The sequence below is a fragment of the Poecilia formosa genome, unplaced genomic scaffold (assembly GCF_000485575.1).
Source record: "Poecilia formosa unplaced genomic scaffold, Poecilia_formosa-5.1.2 Scaffold122, whole genome shotgun sequence".
Lineage (NCBI taxonomy): Eukaryota > Metazoa > Chordata > Actinopteri > Cyprinodontiformes > Poeciliidae > Poecilia > Poecilia formosa.
The window spans coordinates 1,760,311-1,786,033 of record NW_006800061.1 but is presented as its reverse complement, the minus strand read 5'-3'; the positions used below and the strand labels follow the sequence as shown (position 1 = coordinate 1,786,033).

The window sequence follows — 25,723 nt, the reverse complement described above, 5'->3', positions numbered from 1 at the left end:
GGAAAACTAAACATTTTCAACAGAGAAAATTGAAGGATGAAGCACTGGTTTTCCCCACAGACATAGTGGGAGTTGGACCACAATGCTTCAGAAACACATAAATACAATTTCAAAGTCGGTCTTCTATCACCTGACCAACATTTCCAGGTTTAAAGGACTAATGTCCCAAAGAAGGTCTTGAGGAACTAATCCATGCGTTTATCTTTAGTCAAACTGATTACTCCAACAGTGTCTGCCGAAAAGGCCAATCAGACAGCTGGCAGCTGAGCCAGAACGTTCTGCTCACATTCTCACTGTTTGTGAAAAATAGAAGAAAAAAAAAATAAAGTTGCAAAAGAAAGGAAAAGTGGCAAAATGACAGACTGTGACACCACGGTTTGGTCTTGACACTTCATTAAAAATAATTACAAGTAATACAATTAGAAATCAAAAAATTCTAAAAGGACCAGAATATTATCTGCCACGACCGATAATGGGAGAAGAAAATTAACACAGCAAGCAAAAACAGACATTAGTTTAGAAAAGTATAAATGTATGCCCAAACCAGACAGACATACCTTTATCTTTATTAACGATAACAAAAAAAAACAAAAAAAACAACTACTGAGAAAGCAAAGGGAAGATCATCAGCACGCAATAGATTGTTACGCAAGGCTGCAGACACACAGACTCTGCAGCAGCCAGACCCGGCAGCCCAGCGCCTTTGGAGAGCGCCAGCGTGACAAGGCTCTGATGTGTCACAAAGATAACAGATCACAAGCAAGGCTTTTTTCGTAGACACAGTAGGTCACTTTGTGCTGTAAATACAGGTCTAGCAACAAACTATCGAAATATCAAAAGCCCGTTCACGTGAAGCATGAACAGAAGAATTGCCTCAGCTGTTCACTGATGCGATGTTTGGATTTTCTTTTAACAAAAGAAGGTGAGCTGGGAGAACTGAAAGTAAGAATCAGAGACAAAGGCCCAAGGTACGGTATCAACATTGTATCTTTTTGAAGTTGTGTTTTTTCCTTGTCCAGTTTCAAAAGGGTGCCAAGAAAAACAATTCCTCTTATGAATTTATTTCATTTTTACCTTTTTGTTTTTCTTACATGGTCCAGATCATTGAACAAGTTTCAATGTCAGACAGTCTGAGTCGATACAAATGCATCTTTCAAGTTATGTCATTATAAAGGGTAGCAGACTAAATAAACCAACCTGGCACAATAAAAAACTTGCTCCCTAAATCTAATTCTGTAAGTGGCTGTGCAAAGCTTGGCAGCACTAACTGCCATCAAGCATTCGTGGCAATTACCAACAAATATTTTGCCTTTTCGTGAAGGAATGCTGTTCGACTTTGCAGAATTACTCAAATCAGCCATTTTTGAAGGTTATGGAGCATAAATTGTCTAATTAAGGGCAAGTCACAGCATCTCAATCAGGTTATGTTCACACTCATCCTGGTCCTCTCCAAACCTGCACATTGTTTTTGAGGGTTGCTTGAGCAATTTAGAGGTGGACTTGCTGGTGTTTTATGGAAATTAATAATCCTCATAAAGTAATAACCAGATACCGTTCTTCAGGATGTTATGGCACAAATTCATGATTTCTTAATTATAATGAATGAATTTGTTTCTCATTATTTTCTGATGTTCTTCATTAATGTTTTATCCCACGTTATCGTGTCAGACAGGTTCTATTAAAGGGGGTTCTTCATTCTACACATCTGACTATAATCAAGCATTTCTGTGGCTAAAAATTTAACCAAAAGTTACATAAATCATGGCAATTGATTTATGCAGCAATTGTGGCAAATATGTGCCAAGTTGGTTTGAATGGATAGTTTCCCTTTAGCAAAAAAAAGAAAAAAAAAGTAAAAGAAAATCTTTGAAAAAATGCTTTCTGTTTTGAGTGGCTATTTTTGTTCAATACTAAAATTCATTTGATTTCAGGAATTAAATAGATTTTGTTTGATTTTAAATCACCAGAGGATTTTTTTTTTTTTATTTTATTTTTTTACTAGTGTGTAACATTATGCCACCTAAATGCCAAGCAATTTAGAAAAATGCTGACTGAGAACATTTGTTGTCAAAAAGAAATAAGCACCAAGGAGGTGAGCTGACAGCAACCCCAGTGATATTACACTAATTTCTCTAAATCCCTCCTCTGCAGAGCCCAACAGCTGGACAGTAAGGCCCAATGCTCACTTACAGTAATTTGCCAACACTCACTGAATCAAAAAACACATAAGAGTGAGCTTGCATGTTTGAGACTTGGTGTGTCTTCATCTGCTGTGTGCAGAGTCACGCTTTAAGTTCAAGACAGCATCCAGAGGTGAAAAAGAAAGCACAGACCACCAATGATCACTCACTTCTCCTTCTCAACACCCTAAACTGTCCGACCAGGCCTGGTGTGAAACAAGACAGGTGGTCTCCCAAAGGTTAATGCAAAAGATGAACCCACAAACCCAAACTGACATCACACTTAAACCTGACCCACTGACAGGAAGAGCCAGAGTTCTTTGACTGAGACCAGCCTGGAGCTGCCACGACGTAGGAGAGCTAACCAAATGCTATTCAAGGTCTGTTCCAGCATTTCTTTATTTGCTCTGGCTAAATGGTTAAATAATAAGTGTTAAGAGTTGAGGAGGGAGCAAGGAGGCCAAAAAACACAATGGTAACCCAGCCCAGAGAGCGGGTGGCCACATGCTTTAAATGATGTCAAAAGGCTGCCAGTTAATTAGGCATGGACCTCCCGTGAGACTACCTGGAGGGTCGGCGCTGCGTCTCCCCGACAGCGTGTCAGAAGACTGCTGTAAAAAGGTGATAAGAGGGAAATTTCAGCATCGGGGACAATGAGAAGGCAATGACAGGAGCACAGAAGGAATGAGTCAACCCTTTTGTCTGTCCTCCATCCTCTGCTGGTATTGAGCTGTAAAGGCGTAGCTTCAGAGAGAGACAGCTGCATCTCAGCGTGTCAGGAACTGCTTGGCCCTCACTGTCCCCAACCTGCTGCATTCAGCCTCACAGCACAGCGTTGCGCAGCACTGCACACCGAGAATGGACACAACCGGCGTCCCGCGTCTCTGTCGGCCAACAGTGTTCAACATTCGTCACTTATCGCAGCGTGAGTGTGCTGGCAAAGTGCGGCGGATGGCCGAGCACGTCTACAGGAAGGCTGCTCACCTGCAGTAACCGTCACTCACAAACCATAATCAGCCTGTGAAATTCTGTGTTTCAGATTTCTCAGCCAGATACCAATGACAGGATTCACACAAGATTTTTATTGTCAGTTTTTTAAGAATAGATTTTGCAAGACATCACAGGCACCTCAAAGAAACAAAGCATTTCGTTTGTAGGTTTCATAAGAATCAAGCAACGGAAATCACAGCAAAGCCGAAGAGATGAAACAGCACCGGGAATGACCCGATACAAACCATATGCCTCTTACAGGTGTTGAAGTTTGCTCAGCGTTAAGTAGAATGTTTACTTTGGGAGAAACATCTAATTTAGAACTGTACAACTGGTTGTCTAAAATTATTTTTGAAAAAAAAAAAGATGTTCTGAGACAGTGGTAATGTGGAATAAATGAACATGTAGATGAGGAATTGATTGTTTTGAGCTCTACTTCTTCCGCCAAAGGCAAATAAACATGATGTTTATTCATCTGTTCAGATCTGCTTTGCTCTTTGAGGGGCTTTCCAGAAACCAAATTTGTTTTTTTTGTTTTTTTGGAAACAGTTGTTCAGAGTATGCACAACCTAGATATCTGTATCAACTAAGATATTAAGAAGTGTATGCTTCAAGATCAGCTAAAGGATCCCATCATATCATTATCATTCTCCTGCTGCCATAGAGCATCACAGTGATGCCCCTCCCCCACCTGCTGCTGCATACTGCTGGTTAATTGGCTGAGATAATGCTACAACATTTTTCCCAAGCTAACAAAGTCAAATTTCACAATTTAGAAATGTGACTTTCTAAACTGAACGTACATCCATGTTTGTACGTTCACACAAACATGGATGGTCATGCTATGAAACCTGAAAATACTTGTTTTTCTTCTCTATTTTAAATTAAATATTAAATCAAGTTACACATTCTTGGCTTAAACTTGCTGTGAAACTCAAAATTAAAAGTGTGATCATCTAATTTTGGTCCACGCCAAGTCAGCAGTATAAAACAGCTCTTAAGCATTTATTCGTCTATACAAATGAGTAAAAGTACATGGACATGTTTTATAAGAACATAGCAGTAGTTCTTAAAGTATTTGTAACCATTAGGTTTTAAATAAATGTGGCAGAATAGAAAACTGCTTTTAGTTCTTCACTTATTATGTAGACCCAGGGTATTGCTCTTTATAACACCTGCAAGCTGATTCCGACACCCACATTTTCCAGTAACTAAATTCCTTGTGGTTGCGATGTCTGCAGGTTAGGCTGACCTAACATCAAAGTGTGTTAGGTCAGCCTAACACACTTTGATGTTAGGTCAGCCTAACACACTTAGGAGCTAAACAGCTCATCCTTCCTGCCAATCCCCCTCTTCTGCGCCGGCTCATCTCCACCTATTAATTTAGCCAGTGAAGGTTAAGCCACCCTGATGTGATGAGCCAGAAACCACAGTGACACATGTTGAGGTCCACTGAAGGAAAAAAAAAAATAAAAAAAATAGAAGACACGACTTTGAACAGAAAAAAAAAAACAACTTAAAACTTTAAAGAGCACATAAACAAAGAACCAGTCAAATGAGTTTAGAGTTGATACCAAATCTTCAAAGGACTGTAAAAAAATTCCATTGCTGCCTTGCCATGACAACCTCCTCCCTCCTGGTGTGCTCCGTTGTGTACACACACGCGCACGCAAACACACCAGCGTCCGATATTTGAAGGAGTCGATCCAGCAGCAGGGTTCTTTTCACGCCTGCTCATCTCAGACTTTCATTAAAACTTCAGCCTTATCACACTGCAGGACTCAATCACTTCCTAACAACATAACTCAGCAAGAGAACATGACCGTGTGTGTGTGCATGTGTGTGTGTGTGTTGCTGGCTTGCTTTTTAAGGCCAGAGCATAGCAACACTTTAACCACAATGAAAACCGATTCACATTGCTTGATTAACTCAAGTAATGACAAACACCTTTAAACAGATCAGTGCCTATTAACCCAAGTCCAAGTCGGAGGCCTGAGAGCAGATGCTTTTTTATTCACTTGAAATAAACCAAAAGAACATAATTACGCACATGGCGATGTATCATTATCTTGCTGCTGAGGGTTATAAATTAAAGACCAATAAACAGGAGTTGTATACAAGTTAACATTCATACACACACACACACGCTGTTGTCCATGGCCAGAGCCGCCGTCCCTCTGAAGTCACTTCAAAGATAGCACTAAGTTGGCCCGAGTTGACTGAATGGCTGCTGGACAAGCATGTGGATCGGCAACCAGAACAGAAATACACAAGAGGGAGAGAAAAAAAAGTACAACTCTCAAACTTGCAGCTTTCCGTAATGTTTATACAAGGGGGGGTGAAGGCGGGAGAGGTGCAAACATGCACCACTAAAACGTTTTATTTTCCTCTGCCGTCAGCCTTTTGTGACGACTCTGGCAGCTGCCCACTGTACTTTTGTGGCTCTGGGACTTCCATGTGTGCCTCTATGTAATATGCCCAACTTGAATGACACAATAAATACTATGCATTTATAATCTAAAGGGCAAAAACGCACAAAATAGATGCATCATAACTGCTTCCATTTGTGCTCCCAGAGCAAGGCTGGAAGTTGATCAAAGGAAAGGCTGGTTGGCCAGTTGTGATGCAGATAATGACGGTTCAACACAAGCAAGAAAGATGAAGAGTCATAAGCCAGAGTGGTAGTGGTGGTTCTATGGAGAGTGAGTGAGAAAGGAAATGTTCAGAAAGGAATCAGAGTTGTGTTGGGTGGGCAAAGAGGCACTTTATATGAACCACTGAGATGAAGAGGCTGCTTCTGGGGGGGTAAAAAAACGGCAGAGTATTGGAACACTAACAGACAACAGCTAAGCATTGAAAGTTTAACACAGAACTCTTTACATATCCTCCAAATTTACTGATGAAGTGTCACTGCAGATTTGAGAGGAACCTGAGACATTTGGAGCATAAATCCATGTATTGGTTTTGGTGCGTATGGGATTGTTTATGTGTGTGGGTGGGTGTCTGTGTGCAAGAGGGTGCATGCATGCATGCGTCAAACCCCACAATGTAAACACAGCAGAGCTCTGAGCTCTGCCTCTGGCTATGAACATTAGACTTGCTGCACAATGTGCTGAGTGAGCACTTGGTGTCCGAGCTCTCTCTAATCCACAGATCGACTCTTTGGCCAATCGACTCCCCAACACACACACACAAGCAAATACATGCGCATACAACTTTTCACCATCCTGGATTTAAACCCCAAATTCCACCAGCCGAGGCCTCCGTTTGGGGCCAAAGCTTCCACAGCTTAGTGTTTTCATTCACAGAACAGCTCACATCCAGATCAGACGCAGCTTTCAAGTTGCTCGTGTCATTTTTGGGCTGATAAAGTTCATTTTTTAAGATTATAAATAATTCAAATTATTTTTTTTAACTATGTTTTCATTTAACAGTTGATAATACAATAAATGTGGTGAAGGATTCTTGACAGAAGCAGGACTAGACTTGTTGCAATAAACAATAAATCAATTAATCACAAAATAAATTAAAACAAGCTCAATTTCTTTTTCCATGATTTATCATTTTACTATTTTTTTCCTCTGTTTTTCTACCAAAACTAGTCTTCAATCTGATACATTGATCTCAACCGGCCCTTTTTATTGAAGGACAATTTTGTGTGCAGTGGCTTCACAATTGATTTTATTTGTTGTTTCTGTTGTTCCGTTTATTTTGGATATTTAAAATGACTCCCATTTCCAACATTAAATGTTCATTAAAATGTAGTTTACTGATCCCTGAAAACGTGTTCTGGCATTATTATTATACCATCATATTACCTGAAAAATGATCTCAAAACAACAATATTATTGTTTATCGCAATAACTTCTGGGACAATTCATCATCAAACAAAATTTGTCGTCATGACCAGCCTAGGTAGTACTTCTGAATGCAACTGAAAATCAAGGGATTACAATATTATCACTACTCTATCAAATAACTGAATATGTCCCTATAACCTCTGATTGTTTTGTAAATGTAGGTAGAAACAGAATATAATCAATGTGATAACATAACTGGAATGAGCTCCAATAGTAGCAACAAGAGTGGAAGGTGTTGTATTTCTATTGGTTATTTAAGATCCCTACACCCTTTTTGGCGTCCTTCTGGCAATTCATAAATCCCACGTGGAGACAGAGATATCCCCCACAGCTGAGTTTTCAAATTAAAGCAAGCGGTGCAGGACGGCAGGAGGTGCCATGTAGTATCAATGTCAGAAAACCTGGCAGAAGTTTCCCCGTATCACCGATTTCAAAACTATAATAGTATCTCGCCTTCTCACTCTTCTCATAAGACATAATTTGAATCCTGTTCACGGCTTTTAAATCTTGCTGCTGGATGTTTGTCGTACCTACACCCCTCCTCCGGCCCGCAAAACAGGCTTGCCCCTATGCAAGTCAGTTGATGCGGGCGTTTTACTTCCTCGCCTGATGAGGCTGATTTCTACGCTTTGTGTCACTTTAGAGAACACAAGGAAAAGGCAAAAGGTTGTCTTAATCCTGCCTTCAAGTAGCTTCCCCACATACTTTATTCAAAAGCAGCATTGTGCTCTGTGATCGAAACACTACACATTTAATTTGCTGTTAATTGTGATTTGATATACAGTACAGCTCGACTAGCAAGGTGTACCTAATAAAATGGCTAGTGCGTCGAACCATTTTCCGAAAATGTTCAACCGAAGCCTAATAATGTAATCCCCTAATACCATAATTCTCAAGAAAAACAGGAACAGTGGTCCAGAGCAGGTCTCATATGCCTGAAGAGTATCAGTTGTGTAATTTAGTCCATGTCTGTGAAGGTGAACCCACAGTGAAGGGATAAGTGTAATAAGAGGAGATTATTCCATGCGGGCAAGCAGTAACTCACTTTATGGGTTTTGACTGGATGAGGAGAGCAGGCACTGGGGTCCAGCTCTGTAATATCCAGTTATTAACCGACACAGCATGCTCCACAGTTTTAGTCTTCCCTGGTTCAGCACAGGACTCCCAATGCTGTTAACATGTGGAATTTAGGGTAAAAACTGAGCTTATAACTTTCAGATGTCTAAGAGAGAGAATGCCAGTTCCACAACATTCACCCGTTATTTATTTATTTTTTTTGGTTTTGTTTTGCTTTACATCAGTCTTGCAGCCAACAGTTAAAATGACCCAACTGTGTAAAGGGGGCACTAGCAGATACATGTAAAAACGTACTCAAGTCTGCCAATTTCTAATTAGTGTTGAAAAGCTTTTAGAAGTAGAAGTCTTACAAGTAAAGAACAAGATGTGGCCATCCAACAAAATTTAAAGGCAGTAAGATTTTTACAACCATCGTAATCGTAGCAAATTCGGAAAAAAACATGGACTCCTTGGGGTGGAATAAAAAGAAAAAAAAAAACTATGAAAAATACTACTAGCACTAATGAATATCTGAACTGCTTATTCTTGCAACCTCATTTTTGTTTTCTTTTTTTCCTCAGTACGATCCTAAATCTCCATCGTAGCTCAAACATGGACAAACATGGATCTTAAAATCCTGAAAGAATTAGTAAAAAAGTGATTTCTTTTAGAGATATAAACACTACAACGTCATGGGAGAGAAAGAAAAAGAAAATAAAAAGTTGTTTTTATTCTACCACTAGAAAGCAGAACTTCCCAAGAAAAAGCCAGATTGGTGCACATCTGAAAATTAGTCACACATACCAGACCATCCTATGGAAAAGATCAAATTCTCAAATTTTTTGATCAAAGTTTTGTGATTGTTCAGGGAACAGCTTCGACACATTCATAATCTTGTAACCATTTTATTTTCTGTTTTACTCAAAATTTCTACATCTAGCAGTTAAAGAAAATGTTGTTCTTTTATGGTTAGCGTTTCTTTCTTTCTTTCAATATTAGAATAGGGAAAAATCTGAATCAGTATGTCAGACCACAAACTAGTCATTAAAATCTGATCAGTGGTTCTCTGGATAAATGTGTAAAAATGCTATCCTAATTCAAGTCGAACAATTGCAATTTTTTTTAAATGTCAAATTAAAAAAACCGGAAGAACTCTTGCCATAGACGTTTTCTAAGAACACATTAGCAAAAAAAAAAAAAAAAAAGAAAAACATTTGCATTGTAAAATTATAAAAATCTGAGACAGCCACCCTGGTCCCCTACATAATAAAATCCTGGAGCATTCCAGTGATAGTGGGAGGGGAGAGGTTTTCAGGGCGTTGGGGGTGGAGAGATGTTAAATTGGTGACTTGGAAGACATAGCTTTCCAGAAACGAAGCGGACAACCTGTGGTTGGGGTTGAATTCCTTCTCTCTCTGGCTCCTTTTAGAAAGAGAGGAGAAAACTGCAAACACAGACCCTTCCATTCAGAGTAATTTATCCCTACGGCCAGGCCTTCTTTACCGGCTGCAATAGCCCCCTTCCGGGGCTGCCCAGCGGGACGTCTGCGAGTGGCGTGTGAAACTCTCCCGTCTCCTTCAACCCTAAAGGAGAGGATGAACAATGGCCCTCGCCAGGCAGTGGCTCTGAACAATCCCTTCCCCTGCTTCACCCTGCCTTACTTTCCTTATCCCAAAAACCAACCACAAGCTATGCCTGTAAAACCTACATTCGCTCACCCATCCAATGCTTCATCATATTCAACAGTTTCTTTTTAATCCCTTTTTCCCCCCTTTTCATAAATCTCTACAAGACTTTCCATCAGTGTTTGTTGGCTTCAACATTCCTCAAGTTTCCTTGAAACAGCAAGATGAACATTCTGGTTCAAAATAGAAAACAAGAAGGGAATAAAAGCTTTCAAGATCCTCAGGACCTCATTTTGCCGTCCAAATGCCCCTTTGATCAAAAGATCACCATATATCAGCCCAACCTTGCCTAAAAGGGGCCAAACAGACACTAGATGAACTGTTATTGATTTGAATGGTAGCATTTTAGTCAGGGTCGAAAATACAAATTACTTTGATGTAGTGTACCTGCAATATTGGTACAAAAGAGTAAAAATACATATTCTTATTTTTGACAGTGAGACAGCTTTAAGTCATTTCTATAAAGTTCACCAGACATTTATTCCCCAGGCAGAGTGCTTCAAAGCAATCTGTTCATATGGCAGGTTCAGATGAGGACCAATTGGCTTTAACTGAGAAACAGGGAAAATATGACTCAGCCCGGTCAGACAAAAAAAAACAAATAAAATTTTTTTTTTTTTAAATGGCTCTGCTATCCTCTGTGGGAGTCATCACTGGAGGGAAAAGAGATGTGGACAGATTCCATGTCGGAGGAACTTAAGAAACGATCTCAAGAAGCCATTTTTCCCCTCAGCCATTCACCAGCGACTCCTACAGAGCTATTGAGCATTCACGCAGCACCTCCACATCCTCGACAAGCGCAACAAAAAGTGTTTTAAAGCAACACTCCCTGCAGTTCCCACACTATTTCACCTGTCAAACGCTTACAAAACAGTCAAGAAGGGCCCAATTCTCCTCAGGGGTGCTACAGCACACCTCTTGCCAGCCTTAGCCCCACTAAAGATGTTGTTACTCCTCTTAAAGAATGAATACACTATAAATCTTACCCACCTACCATCGTGAGGAACCAATCTGTGCATCAAGCTCCAGAGCGTATTTTCACCTTCACAAGCATTACCAAAAGACAAAAAAGAAAGGCAAAAAATGGGAAGAAAGCATTTCCTCTTGGAGAAGGATTCCAAGAGCAGGAGGATGAGTCATCTTGGGAATTATGCAGGGGAAGTCAACAGAGACCAAATGTCTGTTTGAGGTAGCAGATAAGAAAAAATGCAAGGAGAAGATAGAGCCAAGATGTGATGTGTTGTGTAAAACCCTCTACAGCTAGAGTTTAAATATAGGAACCAGAATGGTGCACAAAATTCTTATGTCCTGAAAATTTTATGTTTTTTCCTTGCTTGCATCTGAGGCATCTCATGCATAACAGCGGTTTCCAAAAATTCAGAGCCATACCCAGCATATTATATCCAATACTTGTTTGTTTTACATACATATTTGTTTGAATTAAGGTGTAAAAATAGGACCAACTTCTAACTTGGGTAACAGCAGCCATTTATCTCCCTTCTGTAAGAAATTATAGATAAATGCTCAGTAATTTAACAGTTTTCTAAGTAGGAACTAAATCAAAACTCCCACTAAACATACTTTTTCTCCAATTTTCCCGTGTGTGTAGGTTGGAGAGGTACAGCTTCACTTAGGCTAATTATAGACCATCTCCAAAGTCTCTAGTTTGGTTGCTATGGTGCACAAAATTTATCGTCTGTGTCTGATGACTCCTGGATATAAAAAAATAAATAAAAAAGGATACATACAGCATGCTTCACAAAAGTTGGCACCCCTTGGAAAACATCTGTATAATAGCCTTAAAGAAATGGTTGTCATGGAGACTTGATGACCCAGAGATGAAAGTGTTGGCTACTGTTTTCTACAGAAAAGTTTATTTGCATCTGGCTTAAAAATCCTCCATAAAATGAAGTCCTCCCTTGGTCTCCTTTACAAATACATGTTTTTACATTTTTTATTATGTTTACAGACGAGGGCAAGCCTAAGAGAGCATTTACATTTCCTGACATATGAAGATCAACGAATGTCTGCAAAAAATATGAACGTATATTTTCCTTATTTTCCATTTATAAAAGTGAACGGGAGATGTGGGCTTGTTTAAATAAGTGGATCAAAATAAAATAGTTTTTCAGTGATATTATTCTACTGCATAAGGAAAGCTTTCCCATGGGTGTCAATATCTGTGGAGGCGACTGTGCAATATTTGAAGCTGATATTGTTAAATGTCTGCAAATGAGGCACTTATGAGCTTCTGTCCCCTAATGTGGTTAGTGGTGTGTGCTTGGCTACACTGAAACACAAGTAAAATTAAACATGAGATGTTTTTTTTTTTTTTTTTTATCTCTCTACTTGCTGACTCTGCTTTCCATAACCATCTATAGACATAACAGAAATACAAAATAAGATAAGCTGCACTAAAGATAGAGTTACACATTCCTTCTGGGTAAGGAACAATTATCCTGGAGGATAATAACTCTTAATGGATCATCAAATGCCAGAAGGAGGTGGAAACATGACACTCAGCAAAGTCTAATTTGTAGACGCGGCAATCACTGAATTAAAAAAACAATTTTCTAGTTAAGCTGCCCACCTTGATCAACTTGAAAGCCAAAAAACAATTAAGATTGTGCTTATGTTTGTCAGCTTTTCAGTTCCAATCCATTATCCGTTTCAGTTCTCTCTGCAATAACATTCTCATTTTAGACTCATAAAGCGAAAATCCGGATGTAACCGAATGAATGTTAATTTGGCCCAAGGCATTTCAGAGAATAAAGACATCAATCCTACTGTAGCCACAAGCCAACACACCCACACACACCAAATAACCCATGTGAGACAGCAGAGTGTGACAGAGTCATTAGTTTCATCAGCATTAAAGAAATGAAGCTCTCCATTTTACAAAAAGAGTTATAATTTATGCCGAGAACCTGGCTGTTAAAAATAAATCCAATGGGATGGAAGAGGGAATAATAACACAAACATATATATTTTTTTTTAAAATTCAAATGTGGCATTTATTTGTAGCAGTAAAACAATAGAGTTGCACCCAAACGATGCAATCAAGTGACAATACACATTTATTGCTCCTTCAAAATATAATTAACTATCTGTTTGATAAGGCTCCAGTAGTTGGTTCTACTGTTTATTATCACATACAACTTATTCTTCATTTGTTATGGAAATAAATAGAAGGGCATATTAAACAATCTTCCTTTTTAAAATGGCCAATAATAAGAACATAAGCAAACTATTGTATGTTTTGTAATGCAAGGTGAGCAAGAAACTGCACCAGGATTTTCATCATTTTAATGCACCACAAAGTATTTCACTCTAAGCTTAATGTGCAAGGCTAAAATTCCTACACACATATCTACCCCAACTTGTTACTGCGCACTGCCAACCAGCTGGATGAAAGACAGATACACTTTTCTCTCACCTAGAAGGAAGATGCTGAAGTGGCAAAATTGTGACATATATTTCTCCATTCTTATTTTACAGACGTGTCCGTTTTATGTTGTTTTCCAAGTATGCATGTAAGCAGTTTTTAGGCACACTGTGCAAGAAATTGGTGCATTTGAAAGGACAGATGACGTAGATGACAACCACACAATGCAAGAAAGGTTCAAAGAAGGCTTTTATGCATCAAGTTGTTTTTTTCCCTTTTCTGTTACTGACTGAAGCTTTCCCCTCTTCTTTCTTTCCAATATATCTATGTGTGTGTGTGTGTGTGTGTAGGTGTGTGCGTGTGCATGTGTGTGTGCGTGTGCATGTGTGTGTGCGTGTGCATGTCAAAACAGGATGTAATTTTACCTGAAGTGTATAAAGAACTGTGCACAGCTGCAGGTGAGGGCTCTAATTGTCTGTCTTGCAGCAACACAACCTTCACAAAGCTTCAGGCCTTCGAAATAAAACAAAGACAAAGATCGATCGTTCTCATTTTTTAATAGTTTTCGCTCTCTCTCTCTTTTTTTTTAACTCTTTAAAAAAAATTTTAAAGAACAAATGGTCAAATGACCACTTGAAAAGTAGAGCGATTTAATTATATTTATACATTTGTCCTTGGGTCTATGAATCAAGATTAAAATGCACAAGAAATGCTGTTTCTATAAATATAGTTATTATACATTTCAGCACCTGGAGCAATTTGTATTGCCATTCTGTTTGAATATATTTAGATTTTGTTTATATTTATTCTGGGTGGTTAAGATCTTAGTAACGTACTGTTTACATGCATGTCAACTTTTCAGTCAGCACATCCTTGATTTGAATAACTTTGTGTCAACGTTGTTCTTAGGGTCACTGAACAAGTTGACTCAAAAAGTGACATGGCCTGAATCGTTTTCCCCAAGCTATCCGTTATACTTTTTACCGTACATTCATCTCGTTGTCCAGCTTTTCGTCCCAGTGATCCCTTATTCCCTCCCTCTACTCATTCTGTTTCACTAAGCCACGTTCCTCAACTGCAACAAATCCAGCCGTTCTGATTTAAGCCCGGTTTGATTAAAAGACCCAACCTGCCTGGGCCACTTTGACAAAACACACATGCTAAAGCGCCATGCGGGAAGGGTGATAAGAGCTCAGACTGTAAAAAACACAGACGACAGGCTGCCTGAGGTCAGATCATAATGTTGGGCCTGTTAAGACCTGCCTGCTGGCAAAAAAAAAAAAAAGACAAAAGGAAACGTAGCCCACAGAGCTTCTGTGCTGCCATCAGTGAGCTGAACATGCCTAAATTAATTTGATGAGTCAAACTGTTACAATCCGCTTATGGTTCCATAAAAGACAAGAAAAAAAACAACTTCTCTTCTCAATTCATCTTCAAGATGTCAGCTATCTAACAATACCAGAGATTTACTGCTTAGAAAAAAAAAAAAATAAGCAAAATGACCTTCAGAAATGTCAGAGGAATAAAACCTTTAATGATTAAAGGACTTTTGGGTAAATCATTGGCAGCTTTGCACGGCGGTACTCTTTGAAGGTGCCTGAATGCTTTACAACACAGCTTTAGTGAATCCACTTACATCTGTAGCACTGACAATCACAGGGACAACAGTGACTGCTTAAACTAAAGTTTAATTTTAAGCAGGTGTGTGAAACCATCAAACTATCCTTTAAAGACAAAATCTTCACAATCAGTTAATCATTTGAAAAACAAAAGGCACAAAGCTTTCTTTCCAAGCATATCCTCTCAGACTCTGAGATGCAGCCCATTTAAGAGATAATATGAAAGGGGGAGAAAAGCACAAGATAAGGGCTGAAAGAGTTGCAAACCCCCTTTGCTTTAAAAAAAAAAAAGTGGAATGTGGAGCAGAAAGAGTAGCAGCAAGAGAGAAACGTTGCCACTGATAGAATATTCTAGACTTTGATTAAAGGATCAGAGCAAATCCAGTGTCTTGCTTTTTATTCTTCTGCTTTTATGCTACCAGCTCCCATCCTCGTCATTTTTATGTAACATAGGGAGCGAATGAAGAGGAGGCACGCGCATTTTGCAAAAGAAATCTTTTGATAATTCAACAATGAGCTGGGAGATCTGATTTATTCAATGTCGCAGCATCTGGAGGAGCTGAAGGGAGGAGGATGGCAGCAATAAAGACGGTAAGATGAGGATGGTGACGTGAGCAAACTTGCTTTCCCTCTGAGATTATGCCATTTCCTCTCTGACAAGGTTTTCCTGAGATTTTCTTTATTTTCCCTCTAAAAGCAGCTTTGATACAAAGATCTGTAATCTTCATCAGTGTCAAAGCAGACAAAAACCATCCATGTCTCTGCAGTTTGTTGAAGAACATGTGTGTTTTTGAACAACCCTAATCAGACCTGCACAGGGCAAAACTCAAACATTTCAAAAATACAGTGAGGCCAACCTCCAGATGGGGGAAAAAAAACATTTAATGATTAGAAAACAGAGTAAATCATTCACTGCTTTACATGACCAAACACACTCAAACTGAAGAAAACACCAACGGTGAACACGGAGCGATGGAAGAAAGAGAGAAGGGTCTTTTTCTGTTTTCTTTAAAAAAAATCCCTGCTAGTAAAATGAAATGGTTTGAGGCTCATTAGGAGTTTGAATTCAGCTGATGTCCCACCCCTTACCAAAACACAAAACATAATTTGTTCTCATTAAAGTTAAAGACATGCATGGACAGTAAAAAACATTAAAGCTTCAAGATGAAAATTAAAATGCTCTCTCTTTTTGCCTTTTATTGCATTTACTGGGATTCTGGTCCAATTAAGAGATTTGAAGACGTAAGGCACGACTGCTAAGAGATTTGGAAGAGAAGCAGCTGAGGATCCACATACGGGTTTGAGCAACCATGTAAAGGTAAAATTGTAAATAAAGAAAAAATAATTGTTTAATTTAAGGTGACTCTAAACAACAGTAACATCAAACATGAATAACAACAACTGAATACAGAAAGCAGAAAGAACAGGCCCCAGAAGGAAAAGTTTAATTGCTAATAAGAAATGCTAAAGACCATTTGAAAATTTCAACTCCTGACTTTAACTTGCGTCTTCCTTTGAAAATAGAAGTAAAATCATATTTTACAGAGACTGCTCTCTCACACAGACTGTGTGAAAAATCTCACAATTTCTATATCTTCTTAATGCATATTGAACTTCTAAAACAGAATCTGCTTAAATCAGTATCGGCAAGTCAAAGCTTTACAAAAACTGCCAACTGGAAACTGGACTAAAAAGTCAAACACAGGTGCATCTCTTCGGAGTGAAAACAGCTTAATTTATTGCATCTATTTGACAATAAATGCACACAACCGTGTAAGCTCGTTTCTGGAGTCCTGTTATTTTGTCATGTCAGCTTCACACAGCAGGAATGAGAACAGCAGCTGCTCTGCAGACCAGTAAAACGAATCCACCTTAAATCAGTTTCAGATCCAATCCATGCAAGCTTTGCAGATATTTTGAAGGGACAACTTGACCTTAAAACATATCATTACACCTTAAACATGTGAAAATAAAAGTAAATCCAGGGAACAATGTGGCGTCAGAAGTTTGAGCGGGAGGAAAGGCTGCAGGGTGCTCAGCTGGCTAACGGGTATCACACTGTAATCTGGCTCAGATACTCAACATGTGGATTAAGCAAATTAGGCAGAGGCCTCTTTGGCTGTCCACACACTTCACCACTGAGCTGAGAGCAATTAGCCAATTACAGCGTTTGTGGTGAAACACACACACCCGCGCACACACACCTCTTACACATAAGAGGCCCTGTAACACATGTTCTCTCTCGCATATCTTGCACTCACAAAATCATCTTTTGCAGGACACACTCATGCAGTTTAAGTCTATCCCATTACAAGGGCCCCCATGCCCAGTTTGCCGGCTGAAAGGACCAATTTGTTTATTCCTGTGGGGATTATGGGGACGGGGGAGGGGGTGAAACGCATCTAAGAGAGAACAGGGGCCCCTCTCCAAAAGCTCTTTAATTACTGCTCCTCCTTAGCGCCCTCTACACCCACCCCAGTCCCACCACACATCCTCAACCAGCAATGTCTCAACCACTATGAACTTGAGAGTTAACTGTTGTTAGCCTGCTATTGACTTTGATAACCTAAACATGTGCTGCGCAGTTCGGTGTGTGTTGGTTCCGTTAGCACTAAAACAGGACAACGCGCCCACCAAGTCATCAGTAGAGCAGCTGTTTAAATCAGCCACCGCTGTGTTCAGGTGAAAATTTATTAATAATCGCAATATAGACATCAAGCCTGACAAAATGCAACAGACTGGATGTAATGTTTTGGTGTTTTTGCTTCTTTTTTTGTGTGTGGGAAATGTTTGATTTTGGTGTTGATTCCTCAGATCGGTAATCTCTGCTCTATCTGCTCGTTGAGCTGGTGTCTGTCTGTTTTCATGGCAACAGGTCCGAGTGTAGGGTAAAGGCCCAGAGCAAGAAAAAGCAGAATACAGTAGAAGTATATTTTAGTATATTTTTCTAGATCCGCCCCTGACTGCATGGCCATTTTCAGGATGTGCAGATGTCTGTGTGAGAATAATACAGACTGAAAGAAGAGGGGAGAGATCAATAGTCCAGTTCCCTTGCAGGGTGATACTTTCTCCCTTCTGCTTCCAACAAGACATTAAAGCCCTGCAGATCTGAACTGGGCCAACACAACCATCATCCATCTCATTCTTACTGCAACAAAACATCACCTGCACCTGTGCCAAGACAGCAATATCTCTACATTATTACTTAAACAAGAACATTGTTTTTGTTTAAGGGTCTTCCAAGCTAAATCTACACAACAAAGTGGAGCAACTTCATTCATCAATGCAGTTTTTCCTCCTCATCGAGACTCATGCGACTTGCATGAAATAAAGATGCAAGCATAGCTTTTCTAGCCGCATGCCGTTTCTTAGTTCTTATTTTTTCATGAGTTGAGTGCAAAGTACACCCTGCCCCAGTGATCGCTCATCACCTTGACAACCAAAAAGTGACAGTATTCTCCGTCCGAAATCAAAATGAATGAAACGTGTGACTTTTACCAGAATATGACCAAATGTATGCATAAACAAGCCAAATCTAGTTGATAATTAGAACCCATATGTATGCAAATTAATTCAAGTCTAAATACAGATATTCTGTCCTCAAAGTATTATTAGACTGTTAGTGTACGCAACACTTAAGACATTATTAGTATTAAACCACTAGACTCTTATTTAATGATGAGATCAAATTTTAGCTGCATCTGTTATTGGTCATTGCATTTACTGCGACATGATCTTATTTCACAAATATCATTTTTTTATGTAAAAAAAATATATATATTTAATTTCTGAAAGGGTGTTGAAAGCTTACAAGCATCAAGCAGCAACCTTCCACAGCCACCATGTTTCATAGGAACAGGATGCTTGACAGCAACATTCACTGCTATGACATGTAAGAGAAATGTGAATAAGCACAACGTGATTTTTCACACCTGGTGAGCTGTTGATCATCAGATGATGTAATCATAAATTATATCACACAGGCCTGAATGAGTTTGTGAGCACCATTACATCAAAAAGTGATCAGTTTCTGGCTGACGGAGCTTTTGATGAAGCAATAAACAGTATATGTGAAGAATATCCGAAGAACCTGGTAAAAGATGACAAAAAAAATGTACTTGAGTAACAAACATGTTTTTCAAAGAGCGACCCGGGGGTCATTTGTGACAGCCTGACCACAATTCAAGAATGGATCAGTCTGACCTCCAAGCACAGGGGTTGATGCAGATCAGCAATTTTTAGGGTGAAATTTTCTTCAAATACTAATAATGATAAAAATCTTAGGGCTAATGTTTTATTAGTCACGTTTCTGTTTTCAATTTAACTTTGCAGGAAAGAGAATCCCAAACATCCCACGGCCCTCTCCTTGAATAAAGTCTGAACAAGGCAAACACTGACCTTATCCCAATGTTGTTGCAAAGCCTAGATGAAAAGCTTATTTTAGCACAGAAACAAAAATAATTCATATGAAAATGTAGAAATCTCATGCCTGCATCTAGACATGGTGATCACACAAGACCCTTTTTATGTTTTGAATAAACAAGTTACAGATTCCTTTTCTACAATAAATATGCTTCTTTCGATTGCAATTACATGAGTAGGAAACAAAGTACTTTATTTTTAATCTAAAAAATTAAATAAAAAAGTAGCCCACAGGCACTCATAGCTAAATAATTTTGGCCTTCAAGGCAGAAAATTGTAGACACTACTGATTTAAGATTTTTAAGATTTAGAGTTTTATCACATCTGTTGAGCAATAAAAAAAAAGCTGGTCAAGTCTTATTTTTCCCAGTTTTGGCAAACGATTACATAAATTTGCAACAAACTCCTTGCTGCCTTTATGCAGCAACCACAAAGCCCAGTGGGGATCGTCAGGTTCCAAACAAAAGCCCCCAGGAAGCCTGGATCACCGTTCGACATGTTTGAGAAACACTGGCAGAACTCTTTCTCCCTTTTGTGTTCTCATTTCTTTCTGAATTTTACTCACTTTTCCTCCTTTTTATCTGAACCCCCCACAAACACCAGCAGCTTCGCCTATTCACGTCTTTGGATGTTCAGAAGGGAGTGAAAAAAAAAGTCCGCTACCAGCAGAAATGAGATGAGGGAAAACAGAAGGTAGCGAGAAAAGGGGGGCTGATGATTGATTAGAGGCAGAGGAAAAATAGTGGAGTTCCAAATGAATTACAGAGGCAGCTAAAGATGACTTTTCATGCTCATTAAAAGACACTTTTTCTGGGCATCCTTTACAAACACTTACAGACAAAAGAGTGACCCTAGTTAGAGGAACTCTGAAATACAGAGCAGTTTTGTTTTGAAGCGTTTCATCTAAGCATCTCCTGGATCACCACAAAACACTTTTGATGCTGCCATCATATAATTGGCTTTCACTTGACTCCTAATAACTTGAAAGAACCTGGAGCATATAAATTGAGAATTTTTTTAAAAGACTAAAGGGACATCAGGCATAAAAACAACCTCTGAAGGCAACATCCAAACTGGTGTTAATGGCCTAATGTTGACCACTTGCAAAATGACATTTATATGCCAATTTTTTACCTTTGAGGGCAATTCTAAGGTTTATAAACCCTATTGAAGAAAAGGCTAAATATGCACCGTGTCTGGGAAACATTGTGTCCCCATCTTCAATACATGGCAACCAGTAGTCCGAACTACCCAATGCCAGTGTGCCCTGTCCATTCATGATGGAATGAAAACAGGTGGTACAGTGGCTCCAGACGCATGGGAATGCATGTTACCATCAACACCGGGGGATTATGGCTTGCAGTACAAACTGTACCAAAAGACGCATCTCATTTCCTTTACCATGGTCATGCATATACGTTTCCCCAACTGGGGTTTACATTTTTAGAACGATACAGATAAAAACCTGGAAAACTTGGTGTTTTGATGTCTTTTGTGTAGAAACTTTCAAACAATGGTTTCTGTAATTGTTATGAAGGGAAATAAACAAGCTTCAGAGGAACTGCTTTATAGTAAAAAAGGAAAGGAGGACAAATTACAATTTGTGTCCAATCTTAATTCCTAGAAACTGGAAAAATATTTCTGGTATTTAAAGTATTTTGAAATTCAAAATAAATAAAAAAAAACAAAACGATGGTACATAGAAAAAGTTTTCATTTTTAATATGGTAAACATTTTCGCAATTCCTAAATATCTTTAGTTTTTCTTTTCAACATAGTATTTCACTACTCCTCATCTTTCATCTCAAAAGAAAGACTAAAGTATTACAACATGCACTGTATCCCCCCCCCTCCATATACAGACATATGGTGGCCTCCGGCTCAAAGAAAACCCATCCGACGCCGAGACTTGAGACTATTTGCTTCTTAAGTTACAAGAGAGACGATTGTTTAAGCAGAGCTCCACTCCAACCAGGCCCGGCTATAAATCTGGGCTGATTTAGACTGTAAAGACATTTTCCTGGATGAGGCCAAAGCTACAGGGATTCAATGAGATTTGATGGGGTCTGACGGTCTGACCAGAGTTTAGCCTCAAAAAGATGGGAAGTGAAAGGCAGTTAGCAAGAAACCCAATGTCTACTGTGCGTTTAAGAGGAAAACTCAGCTAACAGAGTATTAAATGCAGTTAAGATACCAAAATGGAGTCTTTTTTTTTTTTTGTTAATTTTGGAAAAAATGGGATACCATCTTTTGTTTGGGTAGTTTAGTTGTCATTTTTATTCATGTACATTTTAAAATGAATCCACAGTCGAGTTAGCCAGTAAAAATCAAATGCTCATTTTTCTTAATTGAGATAATTTTTTTTCCCTTATTCACCAGCGCTCACGTTATGAAACAGTATTCCAGATACATCTGTTAAACTTTCCATTTCTGCCATCTATGCAGTTTAAAACATTCTAATTATAGAATGACCTACTAAAACGCAGCATTTTGGATGTCATCCAAGTCAAGGAGATAAACAACAGGATCATCACTGAACCCACTGAGTCAAAGGGTTGGAACCGATGTTGACTTACTTGTTTACCATTTTTTTTATAATTATTCCCATTTGGGGGGAAAATTGAGAAAAGAACTTTGCACAGTATGTTGCCACTAAACAGTCTGCCTTATGGATAACAGTCCAGACATATTTCAGACAACAATCCAAGCAGAAGACAATTTCAAGGGTTATTGTGTCATAAATAGTAACAGTGAGTTTATTCATTCTCTAAACTATTTTGTTTTTTTATTTTTTATTTTTTTATTGAAATGGATAAAAATGTTGAACACATATTTTAACCACCTGCAGCACAGATGAGACATTAGCAAACTGAATTTCAGTCACCTTCCAGAATTATTTCAACACAGACTTGACTGGACTTTGTGGCTGAAACTTATCACAATATAAGCATTTTATATCAGTCAATATTGATAATTATTGATTAGCTTTTTGTTTTAAATATCTGAAGCACTGCCAAACTGGTTACATGACCGTTCCTGTTTTATCCAGTTTTCACTCCACTCCGTTTATTTTTAAGCAGTTATGAGACATGGTGGCAAAATCTTAAACTGTTGCTGGCAAGTTACTCAACAGGTTGTTGCTAGGTAACCAAACTGAGGTAGTTGATCCCACCCACCTCTTCTAGCTCACCATGAAGGGTTGAATTCAGAGAATATGCTGTATGTTGAATCTAAGAGAAATGTTATCTATTGATGTTGTTCACATGTCTATTGTGGTATATACTGTTATTCATTTATTGCTCAGTCTTAACTGGAACTAACTTTCCATGGGTCAAAATAAAAATTTCTCCAAGTCATCCATTTGGGACTTACCTCAATTTCACCAAACTTTGAAGTCATAATTGGTGCATGTCTCTGTATTTTGAAATGGTAAATATAAACAGCTATAAGTAACCTGCTTGAATGAGTTAACACATCTTAAATAATTTGAAAGAGCCTGATGGAATTTGATTGTTTTGGACTAAATATGGAGTCACAACATCAATTCTTAATAAATATGTATCTACTGGCTATAGATGTGTGAAACTGTAAGCTCTTTGTATCTGCCAAGAGCATCAGGGCAGCTACAGAGCTGGTGAACGTTCCTCGAGGAGTTTTGGGATCAATAGGCCTGCCAAGAAGCATTAGTCCTCCAAGCCCACAGAGCCCGTCTCTGGACACAAGAGCACAGGGACTTTAACTCTGATCTTATTTATGCGCACACAAAAGAAAGCACAAGGGTTCTTTTGGTGGGGCCTGTTCAAACAGAAGGCCGATGTGGATAGGTCTTTAAGGGGGCCGGCCCGCATTGACTCTGGGGAAGGGAGAGCGGCTGACAGGTCAGTCTTAAAGCCTTTAAAAAAAATGGGGCCCGGATCAGGGGAACCAAAGGAGGGGAGCACGATGGAGCTTCGGCCTCTCCCTCTGCTCCCCAGAGACCAAAGCAGCCCTAGAGACAATAAGTCTGTGCCGTGGAGCTAAGAGGAGCCAAGAGTGAGAGTCGGGGCTCAGGGGAAGTTAAGCCAGGGAGGCAGGCAGTTGATGCACAGGGGGACGACTGATAGGGAAAGGCTCTGGCTTTGCCCAGCTGTCGCCCAGCTATCAGTCCAACGCTAAGGTCTACATGGATCTGTGTTCCACTGGATAAAAGAAAAGTGTTAAATCAAACCGCAATCCAGCCCCTTTCAAGGCTGGCAAGACGGCCACTGATTTTGGGGGGATGAAGGGCAAAAGATCAAAGCCCTCAGGAGAGGAACACAACAGCTCCATCCAGCTGGACGCTTCCCTCCTGTCATCTCAGAGTGGGGGTGCTGACGAGGGAGTGCTTTGCAAGGCAGGGTAGGGGGTTCAGCATCATAAACTGCAAGCCAGCAGGCACTTGGCTGGATAGCATGTGTGTATGCGTCTATGTGTGTGCCGTTTATGTGTAGGGGGATGGCTAAAGTCAGAATTGTCACCGTGAGCAGAACTGCAGATCTATCATGGTTGTCGTTCTTTAGCAGTGAAGTGGATAAAACAATGTGGGGGCAAAACAAGATTAAGTGAAAAATGGCAAAGGAGTCAAAGTGAGACAGATGAAAACTATAAAACCCATTCTGTTTCTGTATGTAAAAAAAAAAAAACATATGGCAAGAAAGTATGTGCATGCATGCTTCAGTGACATGTTAATGAAAAAGTTTAAAAAATATCAGACAAAATTTGCCCAGTTGTTCCGTTTATGGCTGCCACAACCCAACAATGACCCTTCACCCCAAGTCCAATGACCTGGAAGCTACGTCCATTTGGGGAAGCCATTTCCTGACTCTATAAAAAGAGGCAGCGGAACTGAAAGAGACGGAGTGCGAAAATGGAGGGGCAGAATCATTAGCTGCTAGTACAATAGCCAGAGCTGTGTTCGGGTCCAGCCCCGTGTTTTGGAGAGGTCAAACTCAGCAGATCTGAGGGATGAAATTGAATTGGCACGGAGGATGAAGAAAAAAAAAAAAACAACAACCCGTTGACAAGCCTACAGGCCGAGGCAGAGAGAGTGAGAGAGTCTATAAACAGCTGGCTGCTCACAAACAACAAAGAGAAGAAAGTGCCATGGCTTCTTTTTGGTTTTCCAGCAAGTTAAAAACAGAGTCAAGCTGAAACAGCCTGCAGCGCCGTGAAAAGTGTGCATGATGATACTGACAGGTAAGGCAGGCTAATCCAAGTAAAGACAAAAAAACATAGGTCACGACAGGCTAAGCTAAAAATTTTCATAACCATCAATTGTTTCCCAGTCATCACCCTCTCATCCATGTCTTTGCCTTCAACCCACTGAAGGTCAGCTACAGTTGCACAGCTCACCATCAGTTCCCATGAGATCAAGACATTTTGGAGGCAGAGGCTCTGATCAGAGTGCGACAGTCTGGCCTCGTTGGTCCTGACAAAGAACAGATGAAGAACTTGACGTTCATCTGTTCAGCAAACGTCACATTAAAGGCCAAACAACCAAACTTCAGTGAGAAAGGGCGAGTCTGGAAAACCTCTAGTTGGTTTTTCATCACAATGTAAACTGCGGCCCAAATCTGCAGAATACTCGATCCAAAGTCCACTTCGCTAGATAACATTCATGCAGCTCAATCAACAACGCCGCCTCAATGTCTGTAGACACTAAAGATTGGTGCTTGCCAATGGTTAAGATTAGCCTTTGGGGAAAGTCAACAGTGTGATAAAAAAAAAAAAGTAGGTGTGGGTCGGAAGTACATAAGTAATAAAATGCTTGAGAAGAGAGTATGCAAAGGGGAGAGTTTATATGATTGTTTACATTTGGTGGTAAAGGAAGATTACTTTTCCCATCTTTAACTTGGCATTTTAGGTTTTCACTTAGCCATTTGCATATGGAAATAAAACACCACAGTGGCTGATGAGAAAGTTACTGCGGTGTTATATATCTGAATAAGAAATCAATTTCCACATAAAAAGGCATCAGATAGAAAGTGCATTTCTATGTCAAGCACCCTCTCAGCAGAATGAATCAGTTACACATTCTTCGCTCAACCTCCTCTCATCAAGCCCACACTGTGAGATACAGATGCACATGAAGAGCCAAAATAGGGATGAGTATATTTAGCATCTCCCCCTTTTGATGTTCTCCCCTACTCCTCCCCTCTGCCTCCATCTCTCCTTCTCAATCCACTCCTTTCCAGTGGCACTGCTCTGCAGATAAGAAAGTGCTTCGCTTTCCCAAAGGAGTGGAAATATCTGCAAGGGCATTGTAAACACAGTAAACAGGGCACAACACCATTAAGTCGCACATGACTCATGAGTGGCACAGAAATCCACAGGATGCTGCTTTTAACGAGAGCTGCGAACTTGAGAGAAAAAAAAAAAAGAAAGGAAATTCAATCAAGAATGTGAAGCCTATTCAGAGGTGTCTCTGCTTTCATGTGAAATTAAGTCCATCAAGAATTTCTACAGAGAACATTTCGTTGCTACTCATTGTTCTCGCTGACCTGTGAGAA

The 25,723-nt window shown here is 39.5% G+C and overlaps 1 long non-coding RNA gene across 1 annotated transcript; it reads right to left on the bottom strand.

The window, feature by feature from the left end:
• Nucleotides 1–593: 593 nt before the first annotated feature.
• Nucleotides 594–24,546, bottom strand: LOC107837191 (uncharacterized). Its single transcript, XR_001663194.1, has 4 exons — nucleotides 22,116–24,546; nucleotides 21,268–21,270; nucleotides 8,398–8,407; nucleotides 594–603 (listed from the first exon to the last, which is right to left on the bottom strand). It is a non-coding gene; the product is annotated as an uncharacterized LOC107837191 (long non-coding RNA).
• Between the last annotated feature and the right edge of the window lie 1,177 nt (nucleotides 24,547–25,723).